This window comes from Papaver somniferum, chromosome 11, assembly GCF_003573695.1.
Source record: "Papaver somniferum cultivar HN1 chromosome 11, ASM357369v1, whole genome shotgun sequence".
NCBI classification, from domain to species: Eukaryota; Viridiplantae; Streptophyta; class Magnoliopsida; order Ranunculales; family Papaveraceae; genus Papaver; species Papaver somniferum.
Window position 1 is genome coordinate 81,108,312 of NC_039368.1, and position 14,955 is coordinate 81,123,266.

Sequence of the window (14,955 nt, forward strand, 5' to 3'; positions counted from 1 at the left end):
AAATTGTGCCTAGAATTAGAGAGTTTTTACAACATAAATAGGTTATTCTACCTGATCAAAGAATCCAAGGGATGGCGAAGGCATCCGCAAACCGGTTACTTTTGTAGGTTGAGTTAGTGGATTTGGTATCCTCACTAATACAGTTAGTGTTGGGTGCCCCAGGATTGTCAGCTTCAGCACGAGATTCGGTAACTGCATTATGTTTATCAGCACAAAGTACAGGATGTAGAGTCGTCTTCTGACCAATCTTAGTACCTTTTACAGACTGTGGAGGCCGTAAATCAGTTGATAAATGCTTATCCTTAGACAAATTTACCTGTTCAACATACACAAAACATTAAGAGATGGGGGAGAGAAGTTGTTCAGAAATTTCCTCGCCATAAAGCAGCAGTTACTATTATTATTATCCGAGGAATTCATATTGATATGACTTTCCCATCCTTACCGAAGTTTTACTTGAACGGATTACATATGGCCTACTGGAGGAGGAGGATGCAGAATTAGGTTTCTTCTCGGGAATCAATGAAGACCCTCCCTCTTCTCAGTCCTGCAGTTTTGTCGGCAGTAACTGCTTAAAAGAGGAGTAAAATAGAAATAATTCACATAGCATCTTCAAGTCCATGAAGCGATATGCATAGCGAGAGGATACCTGGTGGAATCGAGGCTTTTGTCCCACAGGTTCTTGGATATTGTAGAAACTGAAGAAGATTCTGCCTTCACAGTAATGGGTTTTGGAATTCTGGAATCTTTAACTGTCCTAGTTATAGGGATGGCCATTTGCCCCACCCAAACCCATTCCCGTGGGTACCCGCTATATTCGGGTAGGGTTTTACCCGTATAAATGGAGATGGGATCGGGTATGGGTAATACCCGAAAACTAAGCTACGGGGATGGGATGGGGATGGGATTCAAGGTCCCCGCCCCGTATCTTTCACAAGTTAGGGGTTTAGACTTTTATGCAACAATGTGTATAATTTTTATACTTCCACCACTTAGTCGAGCTTTCTTTCATTTATCATATTCTCGATCGTTCTTGTACATTCATCACTTTCATTCTTTTTTTTTTTTGTGATCAAACACATTCTCTAAATGTTAAAATAGAGAAAATGAAGCAGATAATGAAATGGTTAACGTGGACGAAGATAGAACGGGACAGGAAAAAACAGAAAAACTAATAAATCATTAACAGATTCTTTTGTTCACTTTAAGATAAATTACTGAATTTAAGATTCCAGAATGCGTCGTTCTTACGTTATTATTTTTGTTTGAATCATATTTAAGTTTTGATTATAATCAAATTTATGTATTAACTCAGTGTTACGGGTAACCCATGGGAAACCCGTCCCATATGGGTATTCCCCATACCTACCCCTATTCATATGGATAACGGGGCAGGGATGGGTATTTTTTTTACGAACGGGGCAGTGATTGGGATTGACACTACCCGCCCCATGACCATCCCTACGGCTATTTAGTGTAATTGAATTAACCATAGTAACCGCTGCAAATTCAAACATCACCATTAACACATATTAGGGATAAATGCTAGGTAACAATGCAGAAATTCCCCAATCTCTATTGCATTTTAACCTAATTCTTAGAAACTCAATTGAAACAAGCATTATTATTAGACAAAAATAAAACTCTAGAAAACCAAATCCTAGAAAAATGACGAAGTATTTACCAGCAGGAGGATGTTAAAATCGAGAATGGTAGACGAGATTATTCATTGATCTATTAAGTTGAAGTGGAGAGCATAAGAACTCAATGAGATTCTCATCATCATCAGCAAGATTAAGATCAAAATGGAATAGTAGGAATGATTGGTACTGGTAAAAATCCCTCAAGACCATCGCCAGGAACCGAAAGTTTGTGTTTGCGGAGTTTTTTTCTTCTTTTAGTACATAAAGTATTTCATTAATAAGAGAATCTAGTCGGGAGCTCTATGGGCTAGATTGAACTGCTAAATTGACCAAAAAATGTTGCAAATCAAGAAAAAAGTGTGGGAAAAAAGTTAACACTATTTCTGGATACTTCTTTCTCCTAGCAACTTCTCGCAGTTCAACTAGCAGCTAGATTGAAACGCTGAATGATTCAGTGCTGAAAAAGTGATACAAACGCTGAACGGTGCACCGCTAGGAGATTAATTTTCTGATCTAACGTCTGATATTTAAAGCGCTGAACCGTTTAGCGCTGGTGCTTAACCAAACATCATTATATAGTGGTCCCAGATGACGTGGTCTTCTAATCCAGCTGCTAGATTAGCCATCCCGTAGGACTTAGGATGTTGCCCTAGCTGACGTGGATTGTCAATCTAGCTGTTAGATTATAAGACCATAGGACTTGGCCTTAGGCTAACCCCTATGGGCTAGATATCTAGCTGCTAGATTGGTCATCCACGTCAGCTAGGGAAACCTCCTAAGTCTTATGGTATTTCTAATCTAGCAGCGAAACGCTGAATAAAACAGCGTTGAACGCTGAACCAAACAGAGCGCATAATTTTATTTTATTTCTCTCTTCTTCTTTTCCTCTTTCTCCATGTTTCTCTCTCCCTCCTTTTCTCCTCTCTCTCCTTCTTTTCCACTCTCCCCACGTTTCTCTCCCTCTTTTTTTCCTCTCTCTCCCTCTTTTCCTCTCTCTCTACGTTTTTCTCTCCCTCTTTTCCTTCTCTCTCCATCTTTTCCACTCTCTCCGTGAGAAAAATTATATAGCGCTGAATGGTTCAGAGTTAGTAACACTTTTTGAGTGCTGAATGATTCAGCGTTTCAATATCGCTGCTAGTTGAACTGCGAGCAAATGCTAGGAGAGAGAAGTATCCAGAAGTAGTGTTAACTTTTTTCCTACATTTTTTTCTTGATTTGCAACACTTTTTGGCCAATCTAGCAGTTCAATCTAGCTCATAGGGGTTAGCCTTAGTCCAACAAGAAGTAGATGCCATACAAACTGCATCTTTTGCTAACAACTCTGCCACACAATTTGTTATTCTGGGTATATAACCAATCACTCCTTTAATAAAACCTTTGAATAACTCAGCACAATCCCTAATAATTGCATTGTTTTTCCATTTAACAACTCCAATGCTTCCGGTCAGTGCATTGATAGCACTGATGCAGTCTCCTTCCAGATGAACTTTTGTTATTCCACTTCTTCTTGTAATTTGTACTGCTTCAGATAATGCCAATACTTCTGCCTGCTCCGCATCTTCTGCTACTGCTAGAATGTACCAGGCCCCTTTGATGAAACCTGCATCATTTACCATAATTAGTCCAAATCTCATACATTTACTTTCCTTGCGAAAAGAAGCATCAAAATTGATTGGTTATATACCCAGTCAATCTAGCTAAGTTCTCATTCCACTCAAGTCTGTCACTGGTTACTTGACTCTTATTAGCAGTCAATCTAGCTAAGTTCTCATTCCACTCAAGTACGGATTTCTTGATCTGTTGAACTGTAACATTTACCTGAATCTGCAAGTTATCAAATACCACTGCACACCTCATTTTCCAAATGTCCCACAAAACATGAGTAAGACAAGCCAGTCTAGCGTGACATAAAATTTCATTAGTACCACTACTATCACTAACCCAGCTTCTTATCCAGTCTAACATATGTTCACCTAATAATAGGCTACCATTTGTTATTTCCATAGCATCTCAAATCTGCTTAGTCACATGACATTCTAAAAACAAACGGTTCATAGTTTCAAGTTCCCTGTTACACAAAGGACGGGTAGGAACAACATCGTGCATATGTCTAAATAGTCTTCCCCTAACTGGTAAACATCTATGAACACATTTCCAAACAAAATGTAAAATCCTTTAAGGAATGTTCAGTTTCCAAAACAACTTCCAAGGAAAATTAGTAGAACCATCGGAAGGAGAATTAGTATTACCTGCAACATCAACAACACTGTGAGCACTTTTTACTGAAAAAAATTCAGTTTCAGCTGGTTTCCATATCAATCTATCTTCAACACTTAATGTGTGACTAATAATTTTCCCATAGTCTACGTAATATATACAGCTCAGAGAATCGTATACTAAGTAGTATGGATACCTCTGTTGAACTGATGATGTTAAGTAAATAAATGGTACTCAAGATCAAAACGATAACAAAGGATAACAAGTGATGAAAATAAAGCTAAGTTATCATATGACACAAGAGATTACATGGTTCGACTATTTAGTCTACATCCACGGAGAAATGAGTGATTGTTTGTATTAAGTTTAGGTGGTTACAAGAGATCTTAAATGCTTCCCAAAGTAATAAAGATAACTCAAGTTGTTGTATCTCCTTAAGTTCTAAACAATAAAGAGGTATAAGCTTAAGACTAGATCTTCTTCTCCTAAGAATTGAATGCCCTAATTTGTTGGTGAGGCTTGGTATTTATAGCCCCTTCGACTCCAAGTATATCTTTGATGTCTTGGAGTCAATCGTTACCCTGATATACCTTCCGTACAAGCGGTACCTTCGTTCACCGTATGTTTCCTCCAGTCGAACTCTGCCACCTCAGCTGACCCACGTTCCTTCGGGAACTTCCCAGCCTCAGTACCGATTGTACCTTCGCTCCCCGCTAGCTTTCTCTAATCGGGCCCCGCTAAATCATCTCTCTCCACGTGCTTGGATTATGCGTGTCGATAAGAAATTTGTGCATTTAATGCTGATTAGATTTGTTATCTAACTCCGTACCTTCGCCAGCTGCCTCCCCCTAGGCTAGAGTTTACTTTATCCATCTTGATCGCCGAGACATTTCTTCTTGGGGTAAGATAAAGTAGATCTACGAAGGTATCCTCCCCTGCTCAGTTTCCTCTGTATAACGAGGGATATACAATTATCTTGTATGCGATCGCCAAGATCGTGACACGTGCTCCGCGGAATATTGGTATTCACAGTTTTCCCCTTTTCTTTCTTATTCTACCATCCGGTAGGATTGGAAGAAAAACGTCTTTTCTAACGCCGCCATTTTAGCACGTACCGATTGGGTGGTCCCTACATGTACTTTCATGCAATAACTTCCCCTTGCATTTCGGGCCCTCCAAAATTTTGGATTTTCTAGCCGCCTATAAGAAGAGAATAATCCTGAATATTTCATTAACTTCCTTTCTTTTTGTGAGCTATCGCTCTCTATCTTCTTTCCAAGAGTTTTTCTTTGCCCACTGTTGTTATTCTTCACTCGATCTTTCTGGAGCTTTGCCTTTTCACTGTTTAATAATTATTCACAGGTTAGTAATTCTTCGTCCTCCTTCTTGATTCTTCGTGTATTTGACTTGGGTTGGTCTTGCTTTTGCCTTAACTGCCTTGCTCCGAGCATCCTTGATGTTCTTGAATCTTTGCACGTGGTCTTCAATGTGTTCTCCTTGTTATTTGTGGAATTGGGTGTTTCTTCAACTACTTCATATCTCTATCTTCCTTCATGACTGTCTTGGTTTCATGATTTTGGTGATGATGTGAGATTTCGTTTCATTATGCCTTATGAATGGTTCTAACTGTTTCCTTTGGTTGGTTTAGTAAAACCCATGCCCAAAGTACTTTAGTCTTTGCCCCCAACTGCATTTTTATCTTCTCTGCAATTTTTGGTCCGCTATTGTTGAAGACTGTTCTTCCTGCTGATGTTAGGAATTATGAGGCTTCCGAAGAAAACCTATGTGTAAGGACACGAGGCCTAGATTGTCTGCTGAGCCTCCTCCGCGTATGGATCATCCTGATGCTACGCCTTCTCCTCCTCCTGGGGAGGTTGATATTACAGAGGGAACTGAGTTGGCTGCGGTCCCTGAGGTTATTGCGCATTCAGATGCTGAAGAAGTTGCTTCCGAGGTTCTTCCTTCTCCTCAACCCCACTATGAGCTCCAGAGGCTGCAGCTTCGTGACAACGATAGCTACGCTCATCTGTCTTTGGCTGACATCACCGAGTCTTTTCGTCTCCATAAATTTGAGATCTCCTTTGTTGATGGCCCTGACGTTCTTACTGAGTCTTTGATCCGAAGCTTTCCTTATGATGAAAATAACTTGTTGATCAGCGTAGGTCAGCTGGCTGCAGGTTTGCTCCTGCCTTTGTATAGTAGGAAAGATCCTTTCTACTATGATGTTTTGTCCACTAGGGATGATCCGGTGAACAAAACTCGGGTTCGAGGAGTAGAGCAGTATAATGGTAATTACTGGCGTGCCCTTCGTGAGTCTTGGTACCGTAGCAAGGGTAAGACTACTTTGGAGTCTTATGACCCTTTTGCTCCGGGGAGATCTAAGCAAGAGGATTATACATTTATACTCCTACCAATTTCAATCCTACTTATGTTGATGCCATTCAGAGAAGCAGTCTTCTTCCTTGGAGTGTTGGTCCTCGACGTATTCATGTTACTGCCAAGTAGATTAGGGAGGGTAACACCCTTCGTTTGTTGGAGGAAATAGACAAGACTGGGCTGACTGTCATTCCTTATTCCGCCAAGTTTCTTTTGCCCAAAGATGATCGCATTCGACTGGATCATGATGATTGTTGGGCTCGTACACCCCTTTGTATTACTGGTCCTTGGGCTTATGGATTTACCTCTACAGACCCCAATGTTCCTCGCACAACTTCGTCTTTTCCTGCTAAGTATGATGGGTATCAACCTTGGGTCTTCAATCATGCTACTTACGAGGTATGCTTTGTAGTCGTAGATGCCTTTGTTTTGGTTTCCTTTGCCTCCTAGATTTTGCTAAGTATACTCTTTCTGTAGCATTCCCCTACTTCTTTTGCTGGGACTGCTCCGGGCTCTGCTAGTAATTCTGTAGTTGCTAGGACAAGGAAAAGGAGAGCTTCGTCTGATGCTGCCACCACACCTACGGAGGTAAGGATTACATTCCTATCTAAGTATTCATATATTCCTTAGTACATTGCCCCTGATCCTTAGCATTCGCATGTGCTTTTCTCTTAGGCTTCCGGGAACAAGGGTAAGTTGAAAGTTGTGATTGATGTTAAATAAATCTGATGAGGACCCCAAAGCTGGTGAGGAAGAACCTCAGGACGGGGGCATGGAAAATATTGAGGATACCGCTTTTAGTCCCCACTTGGATGATATGAAGGAGCATTTTTCCAAGGATGTTCCCAGTCGTGCTCCTGCTAACTCTGTGGAAGGTGATAACCTTCATAGTGCTAGCGTCTCTTCTGCTCCTGTTAGTTTTCAGTATGTTACTTTGTCTACTGTTGGTGCTGTGGTGGTGTCCTCCAAGAGTCTTCCTTCTTCTCGTTCCACTTCGCTTCATTCTATTGATTCATTTTCGAAGGACGTGGCTCCGGTTGTGAGAGCTGGAAGTTCGGATTCTCGGCCGAATAAGAAGATTGTGATCTTCCTTGGCAGCTTTTCTTTCAATGTTTCCCCTACTTCGTTGGGAAGTGCTCATTATGTTTCTACTACTCCTGCCATCAAACCTGTTGGACCTCCGCCTTCATCTCCAGATTGGACTGTGCTGGGTAATCTTCCCTCAGCTGGTAATATGGAATTGGGTGGTCCTTCTAGCCAATCTCCTTCTTTGGTTCCTAGCTCATTTACCTCGCCTTCTCTTCATCTTGGTGATGGTTCAGCCCTTGTTCCCCGTGCTTGCTCTCAAGCGATTGGTGAGGTCTCGGTTGAGAATCTGAGCCTTGGTAGCTCTGATGATGCCATTCTTGCAGCTATTCTTCGGGATTCGAAAGGACCCTTTTCTTCTGAAGTTGATCACCATTGTCTGTCCAGCTTTTTTGACATTACCACAAGGTTGGATACCTTGACTGCTCAGTATCAAATGGCTAAGGATCTATTCTTCGATCCAAACTACCTTCGTTCCAGCCAAGGTTTTGGCGAGACTCGCAGAGGTAGTATTCAGGAGATTGAGACTTTCGTGGATACCTACGCTGATTTTCTTCCTCGCATGTATGTATCGTGGGTAAGCAACATTTCTTTTACTGATCTACGCCCTGTTTCAAACATTCGTTCATTTTGTCTTGAACCTTCGTTCATTTTTATGCTCCTTTGTTTGCAGCTTTGCAAAAAAGTCGATGTTGGATGTACCCTCTTTAAGTTCTACGGGGCTAAGTGCACTCTCTTAAGTGCTTTATTGGAGTGTGCTCGCCAGGATCATGTGAAGCAACCTTCTTCTAGTGATTCTGCCCCGGCTGCCGAGATATCTTTGTTGGAGGGTGAGTTAAAGAAGACCCAAAGGTCCCTCGAAGCTTGCTTGCTTGAAATTGAGAGAGCCAATAATGCTGCCAAGATTGCCGAGGAAGGTCGTAAAGCTGCTGACTTCGCGCTTGCTGCGGAGGCCTCCAAAGTTATAGGTTCGTTTCCCTTTACTCTTATAGATTTGTTTCTTCATTTTTGTATGGTAGCATAGTCCTGAGTGAACCTACACATGCCAGTTGGTAGCTTCAGTGAACTTAGATACCTCAGAGAGCAAGTATCCAAGCTAAGATCCGACGTTTGGTATTATCAGAAGAAACCTGATAGATTAATGAATGTAACCGTTCATAATGAGGCCCAAATCTCCTTTGAGTCTGCTCATAACTCAGGTCTCGTGAAGAAAATGGCTTTGCTTCGCAAAGAATGTGAAGATTCTCTTAAGTGGAAAGAAGATATAATCTCCAAGCATAAGAGTGACATGGCTTTGTTAGAGAAACGCCTCTCAGCCTAAGATATTATTCGTAAAAAAAACACCATGTGGCCTTCGAGGATGCTTGCGATTCCTTAGCTAAGGTTACTGCTGAGTGCAACATGTTGGCCTTCGAAGTTTGTTCTCTTAAGAGAAAACTTAACGAAGTTAACTCCGCTTCATCTTCTATGTCTCATTTGGCTAAGGTAAAATGGTTGGAAGAGTTAGAAAATATTTACCAAGCCTTATTCTCTGAGAATACTTCGATGCGGGTTGATGTTGAGGATCTTCGTACTGAACGGGATTCCCTTGCTGAAGATCTTGATTCTGTCGAAATGGATCTTGCTGAGGCTCAATTTAGTATAGAAGAATCCCTTAGCCATGCCGGAGGTATCTTAGGATTTTTATTTCCCCGTAACCTCCTTTGCGCCTTTGATGTATCTTTGCCCGTTCTTTAGCCATTGCTTTTTCGCAGGTCTCCAAGAGCAGATAGTGGGTTTGAATGCTAAGATCAGTCACCTTGAGGGAGAAGTATCTTCGTTGTAGATATCCCGCCAGTTTGATGATGCTGCTAAGTTTAAGGTTGAGTCACTTCAACAGGCCAATGATCAACTTAGCGCTCAGGTGAGGAAGCTCCATCGCAGCGCAGCCTGAGTCTTAGAAGCTCAGTCCGCCCAGATGAAGTCGCAGTTCGAGTGTTCGGCCATTGATTACATTAATAATGCCTTTGATGAAGCCGAGTGTCAGGCTGAAGGAGTATTTACCTTCCCTCGTCTTCCTTATCCTTGATTTGAGAGCTTTTTCCTTTGCAAGAACTTTTGTTTGTTTGCTTCGGTTCTCAGCGTGAGTGTTCTTTCATAGCTGAGATGTCTCCTTTTCCTTGAAACAACGCTTGGTGGTGATGTTTGCACCTTTATTATATGCACTTTGCTAGGAGATGTTAGTCGTATTTTGGTAAAATTAGTAGTTTAACCATGTTATTGATGTTTCATTTCTAGACGTATTCTGTCTATTTTATCGCACATTCTAGTTACCACTAAGTGCCAAGGTATATTTAATCTTTGGTGGAACATTCATCGTCCTACCTAAGCATCCTTTGGCCAGAAGGTACCGTGGTGGGGAAGGTACCTACGTGGGCAATAGTTTTCCTGTAACCCTACGCGTTGATGAGTGCCAAATATTGTATATATTTATCCCTTTTTGTTGGCATTTAACTCATCTTTTGTGCATTAATTCTACATTTTATCCCATATTCTGTATTTTCATTGTTTTCAAGAATAAATATTTTTATTAATTAATTTTGCATTTTTAGGTAATAAATAAAGTCTGGATGACTTGCGGAGCAAAAAGAGCAGAAAAGTAGTGAAAAGCCGGGAGAAATCACGCAAGGAAGCCGCGAAGAATGGTGCGCACAACCTCATTTTCTACACACAAAAACGCCTCCGTTCTCAGCCATCAGATCAGTTCTCAGAAGCATCCGACGGTCGCTCCTTCATAGAGCATCAAAATCTGAAGTCTCTGCCAAGCACCACAGCGCTGAAATTCCAAGCCTTCAGATTAGATGGTAGTTGAATCCAACGGTTGCTCCCTTGCTGTTCATCAAAGTTTGATATCTCCGCCTTACACTACAGCACCTAACCTAATCTAGCACCGTTAGTTTCGTTGTATCACTTCATCCGACGGTCGCTCCTCGCTTGCCTCCGCATCACCGTCCGATCTACCTACCAGCTCCACATCTCACGGCTTAGTCTCGCTGAACATCAAAAATCGATGAAGCCGCCACACACTGGAGCACACGAACCCTACCACCTAACCAAACACCCCCCTTCTTCCCAAAACAGTCGAGCCCTTCTTCTCCCCCTTCCTTCTCCTCTGCAACTCCACGACCACCACCTGCTCCGCCACCAACCCTCTGTCACCACCATCTCTACCACCTAACCTCCACCAAATCACCACCAAACACCACCTACACGCCGTAGCTACCTCCCCTACCTCTATAGCCATCTAACTTATTGATTTTTCACCACTGAAACCCTAGGTGATAAATCAATAAACTAGGTGAGGCTATAAGACGTAATTGAAGCATGGGAATGGAGCAGGAGACTGAGGAGAAGAATGGGTCGAAAGAAGACTCGTCAAATCACATGTTAGGTGAGTTTAATTTCAAGCCCTAATTTCTCTGTAATTTGGGGTTTTTTCTAGAAACCCTAATTCATGTTGGGACCGTACCAGGAGAGAATTAGAGTAGGGGAATGGGCTCAATTAGACCCATGACATTAGATAAATAGTAAACCTAATTGTACTGTTATATTGGGGATTTTTGGGTGAAAATGGGTAGAACCCTAATTGTGCTGTGGGTATAAATATGTAGTGTGGGTGTGTTGTAAAAACCATGCTTGGATTAGCCTGCATCCAGGACTTTCAAGTTCTGCTTAATGTTGTCTCCTGTTAACTGTTATGCTCCTGTTATGTTGTAAAAATTGTTATGTTGTGTTGTCTCATGTTTGTGTTCTGTGTGTGATTGTATTATCCATGTTATGTTTGTGTTAATTAGTTTGTGTGTTTTGTTTCTACACATGATCCTGTAAGTCCCCTGTTTAACTCACATGTTCTTATTCTGAGTCTTAATGCTTGACAACCATGAGGGCTCTTAACTGCAACATGTTCTGATTCCCCACTAGGGTGAGAAAACAACTGAACCATGATGGTTAGCTATTAGGATGGTTTTTGCTGAACTTAAAGTAGCTTAGGCTAGTTAGAATCCTAAAAGCCCAACTGATTTGTGATTAGTGGTGCTGTAAGAAGACCACTAATGCTAGGGGTCAGTGGTGGCTCTAAGGAATTAATCAGCTACATTAGTTAGTAAGCCACTGCCTAGTTAGTCTGTGATTGGTTGTGCCTTAAACAGACAGCCAATACTAGGGGTTAGCTAAGGCTGTAAGGTTGGTTAACTAGACATTTGACAAAAACTTAACCTAGGTGAACTGGCTAGGTAAAGGGAATTCTCACCCATCTCCTTGCACTCCCCATCCACAATTTCTTTCCCATGTTTTGTTTTGATTAAATTGTTATTGAATTGTCTTTGTTTACTTCTCCTTCACTGCCTGTCACTAGCTCAGACTAGCTAGAAAACTTCAATAGCTCCCTCCAAGTCCCTGTGGACAAACCTTTTCTTCCCATCACTAACTACAATTGATCCTGTGCACTTGCAGGTCAGTTTGCAGGTCAGTTTGTAGGCATTTAACTCATCTTTTGTGCATTAATTCTACATTTTATCCCATATTCTGTATTTTCATTGTTTTCAAGAATAAATATTTTTCTTACTTAATTTTGCATTTTTAGGTAATAAATAAAGTCTGGATGACTTGCGGAGCAAAAAGAGCAGAAAAGTAGTGAAAAGCCGGGAGAAATCACGCAAGGAAGCCGCGAAGAATGGTGCGCACAACCTCATTTTCTACACACAAAAACGCCTCCGTTCTCAGCCATCAGATCAGTTCTCAGAAGCATCCGACGGTCGCTCCTTCATAGAGCATCAAAATCTGAAGTCTCTGCCAAGCACCACAGCGCTGAAATTCCAAGCCTTCAGATTAGATGGTAGTTGAATCCAACGGTTGCTCCCTTGCTGTTCATCAAAGTTTGATATCTCCGCCTTACACTACAGCACCTAACCTAATCTAGCACCGTTCGTTTCGTTGTATCCCTTCATCCGACGGTCGCTCCTCGCTTGCCTCCGCATCACCGTCCGATCTACCTACCATCTTCGCATCTCGCAGCTCAGAGTCACAGAACATCAAGACTCGATGGATCCGCTCAACACTCTAGAACCCTAACCTATTTACCCTAACCCAAATCGTTTTCTCCTCCTTCTTTCTTCTTCTTTCTCCCGACCCTCCTCTGCAACTGCTCCACCACCAACTCCACAACTGCTCCACCGTACCACCATCTCTACCACCTCACCTCTGCAGCGCCATCACGTCTTCACCATCATCACCCGACACCACACCATCCCCCTAGCCGAGTTGCTTTAACTCCTCTCACCAACTGACCTAGGTGAGGGTTGATAAAACATCTCGAATTAGGAAGAAATTGACGCAATTGGAGGCAGAGAAGGACCGAGAGAGAAGAAAAGAGGCATGGGTCACCACCAATTCAGCGAATTTGGTGAGCAATTTCGGAATTGAAAAATACCTAATTTCTAATTTTAGGGTTTGAAAAAATTGGGTATTTGTATGCTATAAATAGAGAGTGTGTAGAGAAAGTTCAGGGTATGCTTGGATTAGCCGGCATCCAGGACTTTCATGTCCTGTTAATTTTCAATTTCAGCTCAAACTCATTTCTGTTCATGTGTGTTAGTTTTAATTTCATTTATTTTCATATCCTGTTTAAGTTCCTGTTAATGTGCTTGGTTTCATATCCTGTTAATTTGTTATGTTCTTGTTGATGTTTGTGTAATGTTAATGTTTAGTTCACTGCTGTTAGTTTGATGGAATGCTAAGCTAGTTACCTTTGAAGCATTGAACTGATTGTGCAATGGAAGAAATCAGTGCTCATAGCAAGCTGATTATCTTGCCATTCCTTTTGTATGCTTAGGTTGCACTGATTTGATTGAGTAGTGGGGAGAAACTAGTGCTCACTAGTGACAATGAGCAAGCTAGTTCTCTTCCCACTCTAGAAGAATGCCTTAGTTTTGCTCCATTTCAGTTTCATTATCATCCCTGCCCTTGGCTTAGGCCTTGGTTCATCTTGCACTGTTTTATGCTTGTAGTTGCTGTGTTCTTTCCCTTTGCTATATTGCCTTGTTTTGCTTGTTGAGTCATTGTCTTGTTAAACTTTCTTCATTGTCTTTGCTTCACTGTCATCTTTGCTTCCACTGCCCTACAGCTGCTGTTGCTTTCCTTTCCACTGCTTGTGCAGCTGTTGTACAGTGCTGCTGCCATATTTTCTTCTCAGCCCTGCAGCTGCTGTGCAGCACTTGTGCTGCTGCTGCATTGTACTATTTGCTTCCCCTGCTGCTACTTCTTTTCCTGTTAACTGCCTTTTTTCCTCTTAGCCCTGCAGCTGCTGTGCAGCACTTGTGCTGCTGCTGCATTGCCTTCCTTACTTTTGCTGCAGCTGCTGTTGTTTCTCTTGCACTTCCCTTGCAGCTGTCTGCTACACTGCTGCTGTGCATTGCTTCTGTTAGCCCAAGGTCCAAAAGACCAGGTTTAATCCCAAGCTCAGTTCACTACACTGAGCCCAAGCCTAAGTTCAAGGCAAAGCCTAGTTCACTGCTAGGACAAAAGGTCAAGCCCAGTCCATTATAACTGTTAGTTCAAAAACTCTGAGCCCAAAGCATCAGTTCACATTACAGAGCCCAATTCATTCAAAGGGCAATCAAACCCATTAGTACTCAAAGCCCAATTTAAGCCAAAAGGCTTCATAGCCCAATAGCAATTTAGGAACCCAATTAGCTAGAAACACTCCAAACACACCCGATCTCTGTGGATCGACCCGTACTTGCACGAGCTACAACTGACGACCGTGCACTTGCGGTATTACTGTAGGCTCCCGTTTTTATTGCGCTTAATTTTATACATATCTCCGGGCCCACCAAGTTTTTGGCCGGGGATAATTTTTAGGACCTTTTAAAAGCCTACCACGCGTTTAGTGCTGAGACTGCTTTACTTCGACAAGGTATCTCTATAGAGGATATCTTACTTTTTCTTACTTCCTCTTTAGGGGAGCTATCACTCCGAGGATCCGAGTATTGACATATGCATAGTTATGTCTTGCCTTGTCTCATCGTCAATCCTGGCGGAGGGTGTCTATTCTAACCCAATTATACTAATCAAACTTAATTTTATAGAAAAAAAGTTACTTTCATCGATTAGTTAGGTTTATAATACCTTTGATCAGGTATAGAACATGGTGGGCCATGGCCCGTTCCTTTCTTCTCCTGAGTAATCACCATTCTCTTATGGGTAATACTTTTTTAGGTACATTGCATTCCAAGGGTGTTGTAACACTTCATCCTTCGTGGTTCTTAGATAATAAGACCCCTTTCCTGCTATGTCGTGTATGATGTAGGGTCCGTCCCATGTAGGATCTAGTTTGACCCACTCTTTGTTCCTTTGATATGGTGGTATCTGACGCGGTATGTATTCCTCAACCACAAAGTTTCTAGGGATAAACTTTTTGTTGTATTCCCGAGCTAGCCTTCGCTGGTAGTTCACCATATTTTGTAAAGTCACTTCCCGTATTTCTTCGAGATCATCCAGCTTTTCTAACATCAAGTCTGTTGTTAGGTTCTTCTCCCATGCTTTCGTTTTTGTTGTTGGAAGTATTATCTCCGTTGGGATGACTGCTTCGGATTCG